Below are 23,011 nucleotides of genomic sequence, written 5' to 3'. Positions count from 1 at the left end.
AGGCTTAGGTAACACCTGTCACTAGCGCTGGATCCTCCTCGTGCAGCAAGAGGGATAAATTTGGCACTGATGCTTCAGAAAGAAGGCTTAGTTTTGAGTCACCAAAGTTGCATTTTGGAGTACCTGCTCCACTTTTGAGCCTTTGGCATGTGCACTGTCTAGAGCCGCCATGCACAGCGTGAGCTTTAATGAGAACCCAGCCCTTGCCGGTGGAGCTGAGGCTTATTAAGCTCAAGATATCAAGATACAGGACAGCAACTGAGCTAAATCCATGGCAGAAGCTGAGTCCCACAGCATATGAGGGTGTTTGTGGTTACATGTGCCTCTTTGCCTACTTAGTGTTGATGGCAGTGATTTGTTGGGTTTCAATCCCGTGCCTCTGTTTGTCTCCTTTCTGTAGTAGCTGTGTACCCAAAACATTTCAACGTTTTTCTTATGTAAGTTATCTCTGGCCTTGACAGAAATTCAGTGAAGACTTTTGGTATAAGTCGTTCAGCTAGATTTCTCCAATTAGATTTTGACTTTGGAGGAAAGCTTTATTTTACTTTGTTTTATTTTATATTTTGTTGCCTGAGGATTTGAGAACAGAACAATCTCATTTTCTTTGGGGGAAGTGATGTCTGAGTTGAAGCCACGTCCCTAAGTGGTACTTATGACAGATTTTTGTCTTCCCTGGAAGACTGTTAATAAACCTTAGGTTTTTGCACTTAGCCTTCTTTTATGCCATCTCTTGATTTTGTTTGATTAAAAATATGCTTCCCCTAAATCTTGTACATCTGCTTTAGATTTTTTTTTCCTCCTCCTGGCAGTAAGAGGATGAAAGAGTAAAATTTTTTTTAAGCACTTGAAATGCAACTAATATATCAATTCTTAACCGACTTTACCTGACTTATGTGAGGTTTTTCTCTTAGTAGAGAAAAATGCTGCCTAAAGCATCCTTTTGATTTAATAATTAAAAAGAAAAGCAAAGGATGCATTTGATTTATGGATGCTAAGCCATGTGTGTGGTTGTGGGGGGATAAGGTTTTGTTGTATTTTGCAGTGTGCTCTGTTCGGGGCTGCTCAGCAAGTATTGATTAGCGCGTTGCCTCAGGAAGTACACATGTCAAAACCAATTTGCTGATGGTCATTTCTTCTTGGATCTCCACAAGGAGGGCTGAGTGCCATTTCCCTCTTTTGAAAAAGTATTATGTCTCGAGTACTCCAAATGTTGGTTTAAGTTGCTTTGCATCACTTAGTGCAAAGAGGGCTGAAATCTGGACAGAAAGCTGGATGCAAATGAGGGCTGTAAGACATTAAGAAAGTAGAATTAAACTACGTGGGAAGGTTTGCTTTTAGCAAACAGGTTGGGGAGGCATATTTTTGAACAGATTATTTTTTTAATCTCAGGATCCACCCTTCTGCATGGTCAGATCATTGCTGGACCTACCTGTGGGCAAATCTAACGAGGCAGAAGACGTTTCGAGTCACTGATCTTGTTCTTTCTCTCTTACTGTGTGTTTTTTCTGTATGTCTTTTTGTGATCTTTCTTTAGTTTTTCATTTTTTATTTACACTGCCACTGTTACTTCATGAGTTCTTTAAATCATTGCCTGTCTAGAGGGGACTCTGGTCAGGATTATTCTCACAGCTTTACGTGTGCTGGCGGGAGGAGTGGAGAGCAGAGCTTTTGCCCCCAAGACAAATGCAGGAGCTGTGGCCAGGTAGAGCCGGACAGGCATGGCTGGCTTTGGGGGGGATATTTTTATGGTAGTGGCCTTATGTGTTGTCTCCTATTTGTTGGGCCCTCTTGTTTAAAAAAAAAAAAAATCTCTTTTGGGAGACGAGGGTCCATCTGCAGTCCCATGCTGTTAGCAGATGGAGTAGCTGTCCATTTTGGGGATGATGGAGGTGTGTGGGGAGATGTAAAATAGCATAGACCTTTCTTTTCCATATTTTGAGAACTTGCATTCAGATTTTCCAGAAACAATTCATTTCATAAGCTGTGGGTCAAAAAAGGGTGGGGAGTTCTGTGTGAATATGAGCCAACAGAGAAGAGATCAGAAGCATTTCCCGTTGCTTGTTCCCTGTGGAAAAACTTGGGTGGATTGCTATTTTCTCAAACATGTTAATGTCTCCTACGTGCCCTTTCCTGCAACTTAGCACTTGGTATGCACTGCCTGCCTTTCCTCAGAGGCAGGTGCTGGAGGCGGGCAGGGACCTGCGAAAGCTGAGCGTCTGAAAGCTGCCCTGCGTTTTAGGGTAGGAGTGGGGCAAAGACGGAGCCTCGGGTCCGGGCGAGTGAGGGAGTAGGGCTTTATGGGAGTGGAGCTGAGAAGAATTCATTTCTAAAAGGCAGCTTTAGTCAGGAGAAGGCTTACTGTTTCCCTCCATTCTGACAGTTCAGATTTTTTTGTTGCCGTTGTTTTATTAATTAAAGTTTCAATATAGCTGGAATAAGCTGTCATCTTTCGGAAAGAAAAGGAAATAGAAGTTATGTTTGGTGACGAGTACCTCATAGTTTTATATATATGATCCTGCTGGGAAGAGTATATAAGCATGTATGCTCTTTAAGTCTGTGTATACCTATATACTCGGTATGCAAGCTGAAATTTGTCTTTTGCGAGCTATTTTGCTAGTAAAAGTGATGCATTTGAATTTTTACACAGAAGTGGATGTGAGTCCGGCTGGAGCACCTTTACTTCGTTGTTAGAATGAGCACTCGGGAATCCTCTTGAAAGCTTTAGCCTTCCCCCTCCTCTGGTAGCTGCTGCGAACCCGTCCTCATTTTTCTTAGCAGGTGACTTAGCCTTTATGTTGCGTGCTCTGATGTGATGGCAGAGCATGGACATAGAGGGTAGCTCCAGTTGATATTTTGGGGCTGGAGGAAGAGAGGCACTGTAGCTCATGTAAGGAGTTGTAGGCTGTTGCCTCTTCAAAAAACACAAGAGCTGATACTTATTTTTCTCTTCTGTTTTGTTTTGTTTTTTCTCCCTCTTAGGAAATACTGTTGTGCTGAGGAAGAAGACAGCTCCTCGCTCCTCTTTTTTCTTTTTTTTTCTTTCTCCTTGCCTGAATTAGAAGCTCCAGGAATGTGCTAATTGGCGGCGGCCTCTTCAGAAAGGTAAGAGGTTGTTATCTGCTTTCCTATGTGTTTTGCCTGTTCGGCTCCTTTTGGAAAAGAAGGGTGATGTTAGAAGAAGCTTGTCTACGTAGAGTTTAGACAAGTCTGGTTAATGTGGATTGCTCTTGCCTTGCCTTTAATAGTCTCATGCAAATCAAAGGTTTGTGTACTTCTCATTCCACTTCTGTATGTGGGACACAGCTGGGAAAAACTAAAATGAGATACGCTTTAAGTGTTTGTGGGGAAAAAATTAGTAATATAACTGTTGCCTTGCAAACTGATTAACTGAATCTTTATCCAGATATCAGCTCAGATGAAAATACAATCAGTTAAATCTGGAGAAGCCAAGTTGAAGAATAATGTCTCATATAGTAGATTTTTTTTCTTTTTACCTAAATGTCTCCTGTGGGGTTCCTTTGTGGTTTCATGGTTGGTTGTACCACTGACAAGTAAGAGAAGAACCAGCTGTGGAACTCCAGCTCCAAAGCTGAGTGGTGCATTTTGTGGACAGTTGGTAATTCTTCACTTCTCCAGACTTTTTTAGTTGTGGGCAGAAGTGCCAAAATGTGGTGGGTGAGAGTTTCAGTGCAGTGTCATCTTTGTAGTACTTCTAACCAATTAAATTTTGTAGTTGTATCTGATGATGTGATCTATGTGTAATCCACATCCATCTTTCCACTTCAAGACATGCAATTTATGTCTCAGGATCTATAAAAAGAAAACATTAGCGCTGTGATTCTTAGAGCACCATGAGCTGCTTGAGTAGACTCAGGTCAGTGGCAAGACAAACGGCATATGTATCTTAATGTTAAAAACCAAAGTTTTGATTTGTGTTTGCTCGGGAACTGTCTGCAGTGTTTTGAGATGTCATTTCCATCTTTCTGATAGAGGTTAATGCTCCTTGTAGCAGTGGCAATATCTTCTGCCTAGACGACAGCCATTCCAGGTCACAATTTGACGTCTTAACCTAGCACTGAGAAGGGTTTTATGCTAACTTACTGGGCTCTGAATTGGAGAGGCCGATGTGTGGTACACGTTTCCTTCTGCCGTAGTTATTTGCTTTGTGGTACTAGCCTTTGGGGAAGGGTTGGGAAGCCAGCACAGTCCAATAATGTCTTAAGTCGCCGCGGTGAGGTTTGTCAGAGTTCATTTGTCAGGCCCCTCGGATGGACTAAGTACACCCGCTTGCCAAGGACAAGCTGAGACAGGTAAATGCGCCCTGAGGTCTTCTCTCTCTCGTTCCCCATCTCACTCGTGATGGTGCAGGTGCAAGCTAAATCTGTATCGAACAGCCACCACCAGCCAGCTGGCTACCTTCAGAAGTAATGCCAGTGACCTAATGGGCAAACATTTCTCGGAGACCTTCAGCTGAAATGGGGAGAAGGAGAAAGGCAGACCAGCTAAAGGGTTCTCGTGATGTTTGCTGTTTTCCTAGGGCCCCTCTATGCAATTACCTGTCTGTCGCGTTGTTTCATACCTGTTAATGCCGGAGGAGTGCCAGGCTGCAGGCTGCCAGCCTTCGCTCCCTTGGAAAGGCTGGCTGCGCTCCTCTCCTTGTGCTTCGCACACGCAATCGCTGGTCCCCAGCTGCTGCCCAGGGTCTAACTTGGAAATGGTTGATAGCGTTTGTCCTTGGTGCCAGGCTGAATAATGCAGATCGCTTGGCTGTTCGGGGCACATGTTCCCTGAACCACTGACGTGCGGTGTGAGGAGAGGAGCTGGCCAAAGCGGCCGTGCAGCCTTGGAGCCTCTTCGCTCCCAAATTCCTGAGTGAAGCTCTGAGATTCCTCTGAAACGCAGAATTTTGGGGCACGCTGGCTGCAACTTGGGGGCCTTGGCTGAGCTCCAGCCATGGAACAAAGCTGTTGCAAAGACTGATAGCTCCAGCGGAGTTTCCTTACCATCTCTGAACTCCTTCAGACTCCCTGGATCTGGGCTGAGGGAAGCACAGAGTTTGCAAGTGGTTTTTCAGGACTGTGGACGTGAGTCTCGTTGCTGTTACCATCTTGCACCTGGTGCCCATCTCGCCTGGTGACTTTCAGTGTGGACCAGCGCCTCTGTGCCATCAGTACAGTCAGCCGCAAGGTTGTGCACAGCCCCTGCCGTCTCTTGGTGACTGGGCACTTCGGTGTGTCCCTCTCGCGCGGCACTGGCAATTCGGAGGGGCTTCCCTGCTGCCCCCTTCCCCTGGTCCTGGCGCGCTGGGCAGCGCGTCCCTCCGAGGCACTGCAGGGGAAACCGTGCTGCCCCGCGCGCCTGTCCGCGCCAGCCAGGAGAGGAACTGTCCCCCTTTGGATGACGTCCCCTTCCAGCTGCGGCGGTGACTCGCGCTCCCCGGCCATGTATGTTGTTAGCCCCTTTATGGCACCTTTGTAAAACGCATGCTTTAACTGTCTGAAAGCGTGTGGTGTTTAAGCAGCAGAGTCGGTATTGTCAAATGCCGTCTTGCAGCCTGTGTCCCTTGGGGTGAAATCTTTGGGAGAAAAGGCTGGATGTGATGGTGAAATTTGAGACCAAAGCAAAAGGAAATCCTTCCACGTCTGTTGGGCCCGGACGTGTTAGGAGAGGTGGGGGACAGGGGAGTGTGTGCCCTTGCCTGGGCTGGAAGTGGTGGAGAGGAGGGGAGCGCAGAGGGCGGGCAGCAGAGAGTCAGGCTGGCTTGTGGCCAGCGGTTTGCTGCATTTTGGTTGCTGTCTTAAATCTGTCCTTTCTTCCTCCTTACCTAAATTTGTGCAAAGATTGTTTCTAATTCTTTTGCCCCTTGAAAGAGCAGCCCCACCTCTGATCAGATTGAGCTAGAAGAAAGTTTGGCTCATGATCAGGGCATTTGGAGTGATGGTTTTGCACCAATTTTGAAAGAACTTATATTTTCTCACTATTTTTCCCCTTTCTCTCTCATTCATATCAATCTGAACCATCTCCAAAGGAAAGGTGATACTGCTGCTAGCTAACATTTCAGATGGGTGACACTGTGGTATGTTAAGCAGTGTGTCTGTAATAACTTATCTGTCAGTGGGAAGCTTACCCTGTTTGTTTGTATTTCTCCTTTCATATATAAATCAAGTTCATAGCTTTTGAGCCTTTGAAGAGCATTTCAGCAAGGTATTTGTTTCATGTCTTTTTTTTTTTTCCCCTCAAAATCCTTTGAGACAAGTTTTGGGTTAGGATTGCTCATTCAGTAACTGTATTCAGTAAAATGTAAATTCAGTAAGTGTAAAGTGTCTGTCAAGGCTATATTGCACCTAACAAGAGCATGATACGCTGTTCCAGAGTCCTCGGTTTGTAAAGCTGTAACACTGTCCCTGTTCGATAAAGGCTTTACTGCTGCTTAAGGCTCTTATGTGCTTAATAAAGTTAACCGTGAGCCTGTGTTCTGTAGTTTTTAATGAAGCATTTGATATTTTTCAGATTATCATTTTATGAAGGTTACAGTGTGGGGGTTTGTTTGTTTGTTTTTGTTCTGGGAAAGATTTAAATCTCAAAAACCTGACTGGAGAAGAAAAACAATTTCTATCCCAGTGGTATATTTTTAAGGTCATTTGTGTGTTTAGAATCTGATCACCAAATAGACTGAAAAATTCAGAAAACTGGATGCTTATTTCATACCTCCAAAATGATTTTTAAGCATGTCTGTCAAACTGAAATGCACAAAAAGCAGGGTATTCAAAGCTGAAATCAACTTGCTCTTAAATCGCTTCTTTCAGGTACAAGTTCTAAGAAATGTTAAGAAATGGAATAAAAATCTGGCAAATCTAGGCAGAAGAAGCTAAATTCAAATTGTAATAAGAGCCCTGGCTTTGAATTTTCTTATCCTTTCACTTCACTAGGCCATCCTTTTCTGTTGCTTGTCTGCTCAGGTCTCGCGAAGTGAGCAGGGCTGCCAGAGAGGTGTAGGAGTTGCCTCGGGGCATCTGCCTGGAGGGCTCGAAGGCATTGCCTTTAGGTGTAGCGTAGCTGTGGTGATGACCATTTGTTGTCCCTGGTTAAAAACCCTTTGGTTGGTCAGTGTTCGCTCTTGGTTCAGGTGGCCACCTTCCAGCCTCGGTAGGTACCCGCCCCGGTCACCCTTCCTGGGTGGAGTTTGCAGTCGTGGCGGTGCTGCAGGGTTGTGTAGCAGACCTCGTGTTGAATGTCAAATCATGGGAAACAACTTTGCGTAGGAGTGAGCAGTGTGTGCCCTTGGGGCATGACGAGCGGGTCCTTGCTCAGCCCATCTGCATCTGCTCACCGAGCGTCCCAGGACCTTCACCCCCGCCGTGCTGTGCATTGGCCAAAGCAGAGAGGGGAGTCCTTACGCTCTCCAGAGGTCTGCAGGCCCAAATCAGGTTTTAATGTTTTTGTTGGAGTTAGCCATGGAAAGATGTGGTTCAATGCCTTATTTCCGTACCGGTGATGACTGGTCTCTCCTGCTAGGGAAGCAGTGATCTGGAAGTGTATTGGTCCATCCTTCAGCTGTGCAAGGGTGCTTGTGAATTCCTTATGTGTCTCAATAACTTGCCTGCTCAAAAAGATCAATACAGAAACCAGCCCAGAAGCATTTCTTTCCTCTAAAATGACTATTTTAAAATATGATCCCAAAGTCAAAAATCAGTGTTTCAAAACCATGTTTTCCCAGTTTTGTTTGTCTCCTTTCTATGGTGTCTGATATACAGAGATCAAGGTCTAGAAAAGGTGATACTTGGGCCATGGTGCCGTGGTTGCCCACCATGGGCTCACCCCCATGACAGCATGACCATGGCTGTCTGAGCCGGCATGTATGACACAGGGCTCATGCCAGAAGCTGCATAGCTACAGGGCAGAAGATACCTGATCCTGCAGGAAGCCTTCTGGTATAAAGAAAACCTGCCTGGGAAAACTGTGTACCAATTTGAACTAGCAGGCTAAATGTGTACTGGGAAGTATTTTGTAACATGTGATCTTTGATCCAATGCTGATGGCCTTAAAAGCCAGATGAGCTGCGTCACTGACACATGGTCACTTGCTACGCTGCTGCGTGATGCAAACCAGATCTCCTTCTGGTGCCTTCCCACAAACACTGTTGTCTGGATAGACTGTGAATTTAAAGCTTGTGCTTAGGCTGTATGGTTCATAACCTAAGCATGCTTTTTTTTTCCTTTTATTTCTCCTCTTAAATTTCTTGTGCCATAAATACAAAGTTTCCAGTTATTTTTGGTAGTATTCTACCTAGGGGTTACCTCAAGTGAGCAGAAAGTTTACCCAGGACCTCTTGTCTGCCCTTCTGCTGCCCCCTCTCTCCTCCCCAAATATGAATCTGTCGCAATTTTGGGCCTAATGATCTCTTTATCTGTTCTGTGGGCCTTATTGCTAAAGAATGGATGCTTACATTTTTGAGGAAGAGAACAGGGGAGAAAGGGAAACATCTTTGAATATTTGTAAGATTCATAAAATCAATTGAAGAGAGATGAAAATTTGGTACATGAAGGGAATTACTGTTTGCCAGCAGAATGAGCAGCTATGATATTTTTCAGTGTTCAGATGCCTGGCTGAAGAATGGTAGCATAAGTTTTTTGCTGCTAGAAATCTAGATTCTGGCGGTAATATGCAACTGTAAAATCTGTAGGCATATACTGTAGCAGAAGCTGTTTTTATTCATATACAGCACAAGGAATTTGGCTCAGGAGAGAGTTCTTCCCTCTCTTAAAAAGCAGGGCTTTTTAATGGGATTGCTGTTTGTGCTTCATTTAAAACTGTATTTTGTTCTGGAGAGACAAATGAGTTGTATGTAGTAATGGTAGTGTTTTTTCTCTTCTTCCTAGCAACCCAGTTTATTTCCTTGGCTCTTTCTTTCTTCCATGCTGTTTAATTCCAAGCTTGTGATCATAATTACAGCGAGAAGTAGATGATATCCATCTGTATATTCCAGCAGGGAAATTGAGCCTTGGGTGAGCTCTGGACCATGGTGCCCTTCCTTCCCCACCCCCTCTGTATGACAGCATTTGTAGTATGCTGAGAGGGTGCTGGGGGTGATCTGAACGGACTAAGGAAATATTGTTGGCTTAGGAGGAATGGAGACGGAAAGGAAAAGCAAGGACGTATCTGAGCGGTGGTTTGCCAGTGTCGTGTTAATAGGATCCTCAAATCGAGTGCTTGTTCATGTTAACCAGAGGTTAATTAATCAGAGTGAGTAGATAAAATGATAAGCTGCTTCTAATGAAGTGAAGCAGCTTTATTAACAGTAAGCAAAATGCAAAATATTTGGTCTCTGGCACATGTGGTTTTGATGGAGGCTGTGGCTTGCCACCGGCTTCGGAGAGTGCTAGCCTTCCTTTTTCCTGTTGCGCTGTGGGCTGCGCTCTGCGCGTGCGCTTTAGAGCATGGCCAGTTCCTTATATAGGAGATGGAATCAAATCAGAAGCAGATATAACACTTTAAAAGAGGGAGAGAAAAAAAAAAAGGTCCTTGCAGATTTTTCTGTACGCTAGAGACTGACACTTACTAGTGTTCCTACTTCAGGTGCTGGTATTTTTCTTTGGAGATAGGCGGCTTTACACATATGCAGCAAGCAAACAAACAAAACCCCTCTGTAGATTTGCAAGAGTGACGCTGTTTGAAAGGCAGCAATATGATACTGCCTGGTTACTGCTAGCATAGCCCCAAACCAGTCAGGAGATGAGCATGTTATCTACCAATTTGCAACTTATGGACAGAAAAGCACAAGGGAGATACCTGTGCATTTATTTAGGCTGAGGGTCAAAGTCAGCGTGTCTCCGGCTATTAAGCTGAAGCATATCTGCTTACTTTGTTCAAATGATCTTCTGTCATCAGCGGCGCGTCTGTGCCGTTGTGGTGCTCCCCGCAGTGTCTCATGAAAAGCTGACGCTGCCAGAGAACATGCTATGATGTGCGTGGTAATGCCGGGTTGTAATAGGAAAACGCCTAAAATGTCATAAATTGACAAGCAAATATTATGCACGTTTGTAAAGAGGGAAGCTGCCTTTGTGGAACTAAAAGTTGAATTACTCTGGACTGAATTAAATTACTTTTAACTTTCATATTTTGGCTGGAAATTAACTTCACTTATGACCCTATATGAAGATCCTTTCTAAAGTACAACTCAAATGAGTAACTGGTTTGTAAAAGTCACCTCGCAGGCAAACTGCTTACACACTTGTTACTTGATAAGGTTAATGCAGTTTTGTGAACTGGAGAAGTTTAGCTGGTAGATTCAAATGACTTGCTAATAGGACGTTAGTAAGCAAATTGTCTTTCCTGGACAGTTCCCCCACCCCATCGCCGTTTCCTTGACAGACTGCTCCCCACAGCTGTCCCTGCGCACGACGCGGCAGCTCAGCTCCAGTGTTCAGGGTCTAAGCACTGTCCGCGGCTGCAGCTGAAAGGTTGGATGAGTGGCCCTGGGAGTGCCCTATGGAGAGAAACTCTCCAAAGGCTGGTCAGAAGGGTGGGAGGGAAAGCTGCTGAGATCCAAGGAAGTGCGTTGGCAGTTTTTGTCTTTACCATAAAATGCCCTAGTGACAAACTCGATAAATGAGAAGTTGCTGTTCAGGTGAGGTTGCCGTCACCAACTCTAGGAATTACGGTTTTACCTGCTGTCCTCTTCAGGGTCACAGCATGCTGCTCTGCTTGCCAGAACGGCAGGGCAAGTGTTTTGTCTGCAGTATGTGTCGAGGCCCTCTTCGTTTTTTCTGTTTGGACATTTCTTTATAACAACTTTGTGTTGCTAGTCTCAAAGCTTTAGAAGTAGAGCTTCTGGGTACGTGAAATGGAGTAGGAAATCTCGGACCTGTTTTTTATCCTGAAAGGATGAGGTTAATGTAGCACCTTCCGAAAACCTTGTAAATATTTGACTGGCTCTTCTGCAACATAGCTAGACTGGTTGAGTTAATGCTTAATGTGCCTGTGGTGCTAAAACACATGGCTCTGATCACAGACTGACGTTGCCTGTGCGAGCAGCGGTTCTGCTTGAAGACGTTTCTGCTGGCTATGCCCTTCCCCAGGTTGCCGTCCCCATGGCTCTGCGCCCACGAGGAGCTGTGCGGGATGGCCACCTCCGCTGCAGGCACAGTGCCCGGCAGCAGAAGGGGTCTGAGCCATCCTGTCTGGTTTTCTGTGCCGTGATGCTTTCGCTGGTGCAGGAACAATGTGGCAACCTCTGACTTTCAAGTGGTGGTGGGCACCTGAGGCACCAACGTTGTACAGCTGTGTTGGGAGTTGGAAGAGGACTTTGGTGTATATATGAAAATGGCAGCAGTAGGCGATAGTTAGTAGCTGATTGCTGAAGAGGAGGAGCCTGGGAGCCAGCAACAAATCAGGGACGGAGCAGGGTAGGAGTGTAAGAAGTTGTAGGTTCTCATACCTGTCATAATTTGATGATTTAAAAATACACTCTTCTAACACTGCAGTGTTCAGAGTGAAATAATTTCCGGCTCTGGAAAGCTAGCACCAAGATTAAAAGGAAAAATGTTCGCAATTTTATGGAAGAGATGTGTGGAAGTCTCTGTTCTACGTGAGCTCATTAGTTCAAGAGCACAGTTTTTGCTTTTCTGATGTGAAGCTTGTTCATTCATATCACTGCACCACCTCAGACCTCCCAAGTGGTGCAAAGACTTAAATGTCAGTGCAAGTGGGAGAAAATCCTTTCAGAGAACCTTAGTATCGTAATAGACCTGAAACATCATTTAAAAATAAGCACATTTTTAACTAGCTACTGATTGTTTAGGTGCAATGACTGTACTATATAGTACTGGTACCCAATACTGGTGCTGGCTGAGATCCCAGCAATCTATTAGTCTGCTTCAGAGACAGAGGTAGCATGATCCAGTAATTGCAAAGAGAGGTATCCCCACCTTTCTACTACTCCATGAGAAGAAGACAAGAAAAATGTTGATTAATGAAAAATTAACTTGTTACATGGCATTGCAAAAATCCAGCACTTTCTATAGCAGCATTTTTAAAGTCACTGTAAAAAATTAAAAAAAAGTTTTATTTCTGGCAATAGTTTAGTAGGGATTATATAGAGAGTATTCACCAGATCTATAAAACTGCATAGGCTTCAAAAATACAGCCTAGTTCCAGGGAAACTACCTGCCTAAATTGGCATGGGAATGATAAACTCGCTGAGGAAGAAAAAAACCCTCACAGGATAAAGGCACAAAGCCTGTAGTTGTCTCCAGAGCAAATACAGCAGATGATTAATGTATCTGAATGGCGTAATTCAGAGTAATCATATCCATTCATGTGACCTTGTCCTGTTTCTAATGGCTGCTGGAATTTCTCTGGCTGTTGGGGTTCCCCAGGCGTCTCGGTGTGGGCCTGGCACAGGAGGCTGTGTGCGCCTGGGGTTGGCACTCAAATAAGTCGTTCGGTGCAGTCCTATACAAGTGTCCAAATTTTTGCTTTAGAAACAATGAAAACAGTTACGTTTGCTTGCGGAATCCAGTTTTGATTTGTTTTGCAGTACAAGCAATCTGAAATAGGTTATTTTACCTTGCAGACATTAGTCCCATGTATTCAGTGCATCTTAGTTACTTGTAGCTTACCTTATATTTTACGTCAATAGCTTGGTACCAAATATCTTCCAATTGTTTTTACAATTATTTTAATTCCAGTTCGTGTGACACGCTCCTGAACAGATCTCCAAGAAAGTAAGCCTTAGTATCTAGTATTTCAGATATAAATTCAAAACTAAACAAGTGCTACTGGAAGAGCACTATCTATCTTCATGTCTATCTTCATGTCAACAGACCAAGAAGAGGCATTTCTGATGGCATCCCTTTTATGAGAGGTACTTTCTGATGCCTTAACATCAGTTATTGTCACTGTTTCCATTAGATGGTAAGGGTCAGACTTTTTTTCTCATTTGACAAAAATGCCTCAGGAGAACAAAAGTGTTTAAGAAAGATGCTTGTAGAGGAAAATGTGACTGGTCCAGGAGGCTTCCTAGTAAGGAGATTTGCCTTCAGTCTGGTGGCTTCCCTTGGGAAGGGTTTAGTACATTTTACTCCCATATTCCTAATCCAGGTGAATGCTAATAGGAAAGTATTGCAGATTATAAGGTTTGAGGGAGAAAGACATTTTGTCCAAATGCTGTTTGACCTGTGATGAGAGCAGCACAAGCATCATTCCTATAGCTTCTTCATATAATATCCGCTGGTGGAGCGGACGCTTTTGTAGCCGCAACTGGCAGGCATGAATTTGGAAGGGGGAGGAATTCTCTTTTAGGTCCTGTTATAACAGGACATGGTGCCATGAAAGAATATCCTTCTTTAAAAACCTATTGTCAGATAGGAATTGAGGCGTAGGCAGTATTTCTCCTAAAGGACTGCAGCTTCCCATGAACTCAGCCTAGACTGCAGGGAAGTCTCGCGTTTGCTTCCTGAAAGCATTCGACAGATGTCATTGTAAAATGAAAGAGTCTATTGGGCCACTCACAAATGTCAACCCTATATTTCTAGCTGAACACATGGATGCACAGAAAGGCAAAGTTATTTCCCTGCAGTCCCCTGGCAAGTAAATGACATAGCTGGGAATAGAGCTGCGCTTTCCTGATGTCCGCTCCCCTGTTATAATTACTAAACAGCACTTTCTTCTTCTTTGTAAACATGAATCAAGCCAAATGGCATGCACAATTAGCTTTTCTCCAGCAAAGCGGAGGGGGGAGGAGGGGAGGAGGAGGAGACTCGAGCGATGCAGGGGGAGGGGACAGCCACGCAGGGACGCCGGTACCTGCTGGGGGCCTGATTTAATAAGCGGCCATGTGTTGGCGAGGCAGCCTGTGCTCCAGATGCGTTGTTATCTGCCGAGTCCCCGCGCTGGCAAAGGGCTGCGAAAGGTTTAATGCAAATCCGAGACCTCTGCCATTGTGCGAGGCAGATTAGGGCTCATTTGCATTCTTCCTCCTATAATAATTACCTAGCAAGGAGTGCCTGTTACCATTAGCTTCGTTCTGTTTGCCTGCGATAACGCCATCAGCCATCTCTTCTCCACAGATTATGGACACTGCGAGGAAGGGCAGTGGGCCAAAAAAATAAAAAAAATAAATCTGTTGGGGAGAGCCACAGGAAAATTTGGATGCTGAAAATTTTTAAATGCAGATAATTGTAGTAATAACCATTAAATACAGCTGAAGAAATATTGGGAGCTGAAGAGTAAAAGTCAGTATTAATCCATAGTGTCAATGAGGTGCATGGTTTCAAATACTAATTCAGAAAATCCAGTATGTGATTTTAACTGAGCTTTACCGGTGGTGCCTCAGTAGCTTTGTCCTGTTGTCATATTTGGCTCAGAAATTATTCCAAAGTAGCACAGGGACCAGTGTTAACAACGACTTGTGGTATATCAGAAACTCGGGTAAAATTTGGCATGTTCAATGTGTGCAATTTTGGGTCCCAGAATGCAAGCAAGGCTTTTCTTCCTAACTTCTGACTAAGAGCAGATACTTGTTTTTTCTGTGTGTTTTATTCTTTTTCAAGATGCAAAGAGTTTAATACTAGAAAAGAAATGCAACTGAATTTGGAAGACCGCTGAGGGTGCTAAAATCAGCTGTTCCCTCTACACACTAATTCTATATAGAAAGAATATGAAGTCCTTGTGACTGGCAGTTTGTTCTGACAGTTTCCTCTTTCCATTGCGTTTTGCCCATGGGGCCCTTCCTTGGGAGCCCAGGGGTCCCTGCAGAGGAGCCGGGTGCCGGGACACCCCCGCGTGCCCGCGCCGCTGTCTGCAAAGCCCCGGGCCCACGAGCCGGGTTCCTGGTCTGCGAACGCAGCCTGAACCCTCGCAGGGCGGCAGCAGACTGCTCCCGCTGGGGATGGGGCTGCTGGCCCCTTCCAAAGCCGAGTATTGCACGTGGAGGGTCTTCTCCTGAGCCTGCCAGCGCTGGCTTTGATGGGGAGGGCTAAAGTATTTAGAAGAAAAAAAATATGCCTAATATTCTGCATGCACTTCAGTGAGGGAGCAACAAGTGCCTGTGCCAGCATACGTTTGGGTGCAAATTCCCCCTCTCCTATCCTTATTTTTACAGTGATATATCTCTGTCCTTCAAGGGTGTTGGTAGGGGGGAGAGGAAGCCAAATCAAAGAAATCCAAACTTTAATCTGAGAGCAGTCACTTTAAACACATGTAAACATTTCTGATCCGGAACAGCCTATCAAAACGATGAGTAATATAATGAAAAAAAAGTGAAAAGGAAATGTGGTTTTTGGGGGCGGGCTACTCGATTCACCTCGCTGTCAAAGTGAAAGCAGTGGGATAGCGGTGCTGCAGCTGGAGCGGCGAGCCGAGGGCACGAGGTGCCGCTGCGTTTGGGGAGCTGCTGCTCGGCTGGTGACCTGCCAGGAGGATCACCTTGGGGGCCTGGCCGCCTCCGCTGCCGGCTGCTAGAGAGCTGCTGGGGTGGAGCGGTGCCTGCCGACCCTCACCCGGGTGGAAGAGCTTGGAGACCTTTCTGCGTGCGAACGTACTTCGCGTTCAGCTGCCTTTTCCTGCCTTTCCAATTTGAGGTTAGATTAACGTTTTACAAACACAGGCTTTTCCTCGGACCATGGTAGGAGTGGAGACTTTGTTTCTTGACGAGCAAACAAGGGAGTGGGACAGTGATTTCTCCGTAAAATCCTGAATGTCTGTGCCGGGGGAGCCCGGCTGGCGTTCGTTGGCTGAGAGGACCTTTTCTGGGTGGCGCTGGATCGCAGGAGGAGGCACGTGTCTGCAAAGAGGTTTCCAGTTTGGCCAGTCCCGAAGTCAGGTTTGTGTATTTGGTTTTTGCTTATTTGAGGATTTTCTTTGGCTGTGGCAGCAAGAGGAGTAACTTGGTGGTGGTTAGAGCCCTGGAGCTGTGTGGGTAGAGGTACGCTCTGCCTGCCGGGGCAGTTGGTGTTACCCGGCAGCGCTGCCACCGCCGGTGATGAGCAGAAGTGGCAGGGAACTGGAAACGTTGTTTCGACATATTTCTCAAGTCTGACTTTAACTTTTTTTTTTTCCCCCACTGTAGTAATGGTAAAGATTACAAACATGGCAGATACACAAATATAATGGAAAATAAAATGAGAAGTTTGAAAGCACATATTTCTTCAGGGAAAGAGATACTTGTAATTCTAGGCACAAGCTGAAGGATGCCAATATGTTTTACTTAAAAGAAGCAGCTTAAATCTTTTGTTCATCTTCAAACCTTTTTGTAGAAGTGGTATTAGGACTTGGTACATGGCTAATTCTGTGTGTTTTTTTTCTTTAAGGTTTGTTACATGGGAATAAAAACACACTTGATAAAATTGGAAGGGCCTAATGTATGTAGTGTGTGGAGGAGGAGAGGGAGGTTTCAAAGTACTATCACAGAAAATAAAGATTATGTAAATTTAAATGTAGGGTAAAACACAGCGATGTGTTTTCCCATGTGAGTACCAGAAGAGAATAATAAAAAACTCCAACTATTTAAAAGATGCTGCAGTATAATCTGTGAAGCTGCATATTTTTATATATACAATTTGAAAATATTGAAACTTGGTTTAGAGATAACCTTTATAGATAGCGTTAGAGGCAGCTGAAGGAAATGCAGTGGAGTGGAGCAGACATCGCTGCTTACAAGACTTGTATTATTCCTGTGAATTATTTTTGCCCATATGGCCCTCCTATTTCTTAAACAGCTTTAATAATTAATTGAGTACAGTTACCATGTGTATTTTCAGTCTTTTATTTTGATTCTATAGAGATGCATTTGTATTCTAAGCACTACTTATCTCTCTTTTTCTTTTTTTTTTCCCCTCTCCCCTTCCCCCCTCCCCTTTTTTTTCCATCTTTAACCTAACACATATATGGTTATGTTACTGACACTGAGGCCTCCATAATCTGGAGGACAGGCACCAGAAATGAAATTTTAAAATCACTTTTCCAGCTTGGGCTTTGGAGCCCTGTGCTAAAGATGCCCAGAAAGGCACATGAACAGATCTGGTTTTGTTACAGAAAACATATCCATATTGAGCTTGCTCCCAAATTAAAGAGAAACGTCAGAAGTTTTCCCACCATGTTACAGACTCGGAGGTTTCCAACCAGCTTTGCGCTCTGGCCCTGGCTGGAGGCTGGAGGCTGTGGCCGCTGCAGCCGGGATCAGGGAGGCACTGGCTCCGCTGGCAGCGTGTGCCGAGGTGCGCCCGGCAGGCAGCCTGCTCTTGGTCCCCTTTATTTTTCAGTGCTCCTGCATTTGCCCGTAGATTTAAGTTTACCTTAATAATTTAGTTAAATGCACGTTATGCCCTTTATCCTTCCCTAGCGGTTCAAACCCCGTCGGGATGAACGTGAACACTGTTGGCTAGATGAGCCGCGTAAAGAAAAGGCTCTTCCAGCTTGGTAACACGTTGTGTGCAAGACAATAAAAAAGGCTTTTTGCTTTTTTTTTTGCTGTGCCTTGTGTTAGCATTAGCAAGTAGAAGACGACCCACAGGTTCTTTAAGCTGTCCATCGCACTTGGGGAGCGTGTCAAAGGAACGGGTGTTTGTGCGTTGGTACCTCCAGGGTGTCTGTGGCTGATGGTCAGGCAGCCCCTTCTGTTGTAGCAGGGACCAGACATGAACCATTTTGTAGAAAATGCGAGAAAAGACGTTACTTTTCTGAATCACCGGTAGCAAGGCCACACGGATCTTAAAATTGCACTTTTGTGCCTCGCCACGTCTTGCCTTCCTCTCCCTTTATCCAGTTTATTAGTATTAATAATTAGGGGTATTAGCTGAAAACCTGTGGGTTTTGTGCACTTCTACCTAACTAAACGATTTCACCATCTTTACACAACATGGCATAGTGATGCTTTTCCTAAACACTGAAACAAAGCATGCACGTGGAGAGCACAGATATCCACAAAAGCAGACTTAAACGAATGCTTTAAAGTAAAGTGAATTCCAAACTTGTATAAGCATAATCATACACCCACACAACTTGCAAGACTAGACTTATTTTCAGCTGTCTTATTATCAAAATTGCAATTTATTTAACATGAATTATGTGAGTTAAAAGAATTTAGGAAGCAGAATTCCAGAATGGCTTTAACTCTCCTGTTTGAGCAGACTGCTTCCCTCCGAGTAAGCTGAACTGCCCTTCTCCCAGAAGAAGGGGTGGGCGTGTGTCTGTTTTTTTAGAGTAGTTACAGACATATAAAAAAAACCCTTTTTTTATGAAAAGGACTGAAACTTGGAAACATTGTGGAAAGCTATGTTTTACCATTTTTTTTGGAAAGTTAGTTGCAAAATAGTTGCTTTAGATCCAGTCTATTTTAATGCTGGGAGCAGTAACCTATGAAGAAGTTACGGCTTTTTGCGCTGTCGTCCAGTGATAACCACGCTGCTGCCGAGTCAAAGGACCCGGGTACCCCAAGCTGCGTGGTGTCGTACGCGCAGGACTCGGCCCAAGGTAATTAGCTTTTCTGAGTCTAAAAGAAAAGTCCCTTTTTTGGGTGGAGCACGGCGCAGCGCGGAGGCGAGGATGCACCGCGGCTCCTGGGCAATGCGGCCGGGTCCGTCTGCCCTGGCGTGGGTCCCCCTCCCTCCTCGCGGCTCCCCGGGGGATTTGCACGGTGCCGGTGGCCGGGGGGCGGCGCGGGATGGGGGCGCGGAGTGGCTCCCCGCTGCGCGCCGGCGGGAGCGAGGAAGCTGCGCGAGGCTGCCAGCGCAGCTTGTGTACATATTTGTCGAGAGCTAATTGGCAACGCCGTCGCCTTTCAGAGCTGTTCCTTCACCTATCAGCAGAGCACAACTTGGGTACTTAATGTACTGCAGATTACGTAAACACTGCCCTGAAATATTTGCACAGGCAATTAACTCTTGTTTTTACACTACTTTGCGTTGCAAATGGAATCCTGCTGCAGAGCTTGGAATATTTCTATTATGAGATATATTTCATAATTAGAGTAAATAGTACTTTCTTCAAACTGGCTAGCATTAAGAGCAGAAAAATAGAGGTTCAGTTCTTCTGCGAGGAGCTGACAGTCCTTAAAATTCAGTATCCAAACAAGCCTTGCTACATTTGTACCTCATAGTTCAGGAAAACATAGTTACAAAAATTTTATCTGGAACAAAAGTATCTGCTTGCTGTTACTTGTTCCATTTGGAGACTGTAAATCCTTATATAAGTAATGTTTGTCTGTATGTTCTGTGGCAAAATGTGATTACTAATATGGTAGCTCAGGGCACGCATACAGTGAGGGACTCCTGGTCCTCATGTAATACGTTGCAGACCACTTTGTGGATGCTTATAGATGCATTTTTAGTTTTCTGCCTCTTGTTTTCCTCAGGCTTTGTTATGGTACAAGCATATTGCACCTGATGAAATTAAGTCAGGACTCCACAATTTGTGCCGAGTAATAAATCTGTTAAAACATAACCAATTGGTAACAACGGTCTTAAAGCCAAACCTCCATCCTCTAGAGTTAATTCACAAGCACTTGATGTAATACAACCGTGAACTGGAATAAAATGTTAATAGATTTTTATTGCAATTCCTAGCATGACTTTCTGCCACAATAATACAACAATAGTTATAAAGTCAAGGGCGGTGGAACTGTGGTCTTCGCCAGACTGCTTTGTGCCCCTGCTTGGCAAAAGCTTAGATAATGTTCTCCCCGAAGATGTGGTGAGGGACTGCTTAAATTACATTGACGATATTTTACAGATAATCATACAGGCTAAGAGAGGTAGAAAACACAACTAATTAAATCAAAATCCTTCATAACTTTCACATGCCCAAACCTTACAAGTAGATTAGTTTGTAATTGATTAAAAAAGAATTTCCCTAGAAAAAGAAAGTGTGATATATTGTAGAGCACTGCAAGAGTTTTAGTGCTAATATCTAAAGACACACTGGATGTATCTTGATGCCATTTTTTGCAGGTGAGGAGAGTCAGACCTGGGGACTGGCATTTTCATTATGAAGGCAGCAGCCCACTTGCAACTTTTGGAGTTGTTTTTAAATTGTGTGAATCAAGTGCTTCTATAGTCAAATAGCCTCTGGGGTTTTGTTTTTGTTCCCCTGCCTTTCCTTAAGAACCTCTCCTCCTTCCCCCCCTGCAAGACAGAAAGCTGGTAGTGCTTTTTTCACTTAGAAATGCAGGAAATGTCAAGCAGTTTACCCAAGATTGGTCTTTTCTTAGTCACTTGTAGGTTTTTATACCAGGTTTTACGTCCCCAGCTCCTACTAACATGCTCTTGACACTGGGAATCTGAGTTTGGACTGTTTCTACGTCCTTCTGTTCACCAAGTTTCGCCAGGAGTCCTTCCAGCTTTGTCCGCCGTAGGCGCGTTGAGCCGTGCTGCTTGGGGGTGGGGTGGGCTAGGGATATAAAATGTTTTTGGAAATGCCTGATTTCATATACGTATACGCTCTTCCTCTGGGACAGAAAGATGCTAGTTGTAACAATGGATGAAACCAGAAGAATTTTACAATTATTGATGTTTTTTAGTAGCACCTAGAAGTTTCTCTCGAGTTCCTTCAAAGTCCCCTGTGGCTATAGGAAATGAAAAAAGGAGGTTTACGAAAGCATTACCTTCTTGCCAGATGGAAATGGACAGGAGCAGTTGTAACACTTCCTTCTAGTTGCTGTCTTCTTTTGGGAGCTAGGTTTGTTCATCAAAGAAATACGAGAAAAAATTAGAATTAATTTACTTCAGGAAAAGCATTGGTTTCATATTTTTCTGCTTCAGAAAACTAAACGAAGTATTTAGTGTAAAAATGCATACGTAGAGGGATTTATGTTTAATGGACAGGACAAGATTTGTAGATGCAGATAGTATCTCTTACTAGATCAACTGGTGTAGCTGGAAGAAAGATAAGCTTTCATGGATGTGAGCATTTCTTCAGATTTACATTTAATGTCTTTTGATAGAGCAAGTAAGTGTCATTCACTGACAGTCTAACCTGCCACAGTTAAGTTTCTTAATCCAAGTTCAGTAGCCTTTGGGTTTTAATGAATGTTGCAATGTGTAAAAAGTCCAGATAGTTTATAATCTGATCTTCATGACTTAATAGTAAGGAGACCGAAACTTGGAAAAAGCTGAAACTTATTTTAAAAGCCTACTTCCAAATAAATATTGAGTGAGATGGGACCATAGTGGGAAATACGGTGTTTGTACATGCATTTTCATTTGATGTATGATGTAGGCATGATTGCTTCCAAGGTTTTTGAGAATGTTAATTGCCATCTTAGTTCAGTTTCTTTATTTCTCCTATCTACTTGCCATTCTTCCCTGGGGACTCAAGACTGCCTACCCTTCTTCCAGGCTTTTCTCATAGTCGCCTTAATAGCCTAAATGGAGGTTTAGTAAACACCTATTACTTGAACTAGTAAGACAAATTATATGAATTGATGTGGATCAGCTGAAACTTTGTGATTGTTTATGGTGGCTAAAAATCTGGTCAGTAGTTCTTCCGTTTGTGCCTTCACTTAGTGAACTCCACAGACTTTCAGTTGAGAGTGTCTTTGTTTTTCATCGTGACCGTAGCACATAATCAGTGCCATTTGGTGCTGTGTTAGTTCATATGCTGAGGCAAATAGCAGTAGCAAAACTTTTATCTTGCGCACTCTTGCTGCTCAGCTTCCTCTGTCACTGGTTTTGCAAATTTTCACTCTTACTTTTCCTGTCACCAACTTTTGGAGTAAGCAGTGAAGCCAATGTGGTTTACTGACAAAAAAATAAATAAAATAAGTAATTCTAGGTGTCTTTTCTTGACCCAGTGTTCACCTACAAATGGATGCAATACTTCTAAACAGTGTCTGGGGCAAGACCTGCATATCTTATGCTCGTTTACTGTCAGCTGTGCTAAGGGACTTGGTTATGATAATAGGCAGCCTTCCGGTCAGAGATGATCTCTTGATTATTCTTCTAGGTATTCATAGAAATTTATGACTAGACTGAACCATCGTGACTCTCACTTCCATTAAGCCATAGGGGTTGGCTAAATTAATGCTTTTCAGAGCCGTGGATGCATGGTGGGGGGTTCTGACTGGTAATTTTGCAATACGTAGTTATGATGAGTAAGCGGCTTAAAAAGAAAAAGTTTACTTCTTTTTTTTTTCTCTTTTCCTCATGGAGAAAAGAATTCTAAAACACATTAATCTGTGTGTTTGGCTTCAGGTATGGTGAATTTCAAAACCAGGTAAACTCCAGGGCACTGCCCCCCTCCTCCTCCACCCCCACATCCCGAGAAAGAAGTAACCTAGTATCTGAAGAATGCAAGTTATGCAGATGTTCAAAAGGCCAAATAAAACAAATAGATGGGCTGCAGCTGCTAGAACAGCATAAAGCAAAGAACATTTGCTGTCGTGATGAGAATGCTGCATTTCAGCATGCCACTAGCTTTTGCCTGCTTGAGGAAAATAACATGGTGAATTAGTTTAACCAATTTTTATCTGATTGTGATTGTAAATGTGCTCTCATAATTGTTGAGATTTCAAAAAATTAGTTTTCCTTTTAATGAGGAAACAATAAGAAGTGGTAGTGCCCTTTTGTAGCCTGGAAAGAAGAGTTCTAAAAAAGTGCAAAACGAGTATTTTATTCCAAATCTTTCAGTGAGATGTGACAGACTTGCATGGAGGTATCTCTTTAAAAAAACAAACAAACAAACAAAAAAACCAAAAACCACAAATGGGAGAATTTAATATGTTGAGGATGCCGTGAAATATCTTAAAATCAAGATGGGAGACCAAATACCCTGCAGAGTTTCGAAGATCAACTTTCAGAAATTTGGGAGTGAGGAGGAACCCAAGAGGGTTCAGTGCCTAGTATACTCTTCCAGACTGAATGGCATCTGGAGATAAAGAAGGTTAAAAAGTGATAGCAGATGTGATTGGACCAAAACACTTCTCAGATCTGAGTAAATCTTTGACATGCAGATTAGTGAAGTTGGTCAGCAGTTGATCTGCTATTTTAGGACATTCCTGAGCAACACAATGGAGCAC

General features: G+C 43.8%; 1 protein-coding gene across 10 annotated transcripts in view; it reads left to right on the top strand.

Moving 5' to 3' along the window:
* ZMIZ1 (zinc finger MIZ-type containing 1) overlaps window positions 1–23,011 on the top strand; it is a 354,835-nt gene that overhangs the window by 41,255 nt on the left and 290,569 nt on the right. For 9 of the 10 annotated variants that reach the window (XM_064513809.1, XM_064513810.1, XM_064513814.1 and 6 more), the window contains exon 2: window positions 2,980–3,102. The exons of the other annotated variant lie outside the window; for it this stretch is intronic. The gene's annotated coding sequence lies outside the window, so the exon portion shown is untranslated. The remainder of the gene's footprint in view (window positions 1–2,979; window positions 3,103–23,011) is intronic. 10 annotated transcript variants of the gene reach the window in all.

The sequence above is a fragment of the Dromaius novaehollandiae genome, chromosome 6 (genome assembly GCF_036370855.1).
Source record: "Dromaius novaehollandiae isolate bDroNov1 chromosome 6, bDroNov1.hap1, whole genome shotgun sequence".
NCBI classification, from domain to species: Eukaryota; Metazoa; Chordata; class Aves; order Casuariiformes; family Dromaiidae; genus Dromaius; species Dromaius novaehollandiae.
This window is presented reverse-complemented; position numbering and strand designations above follow the sequence as displayed.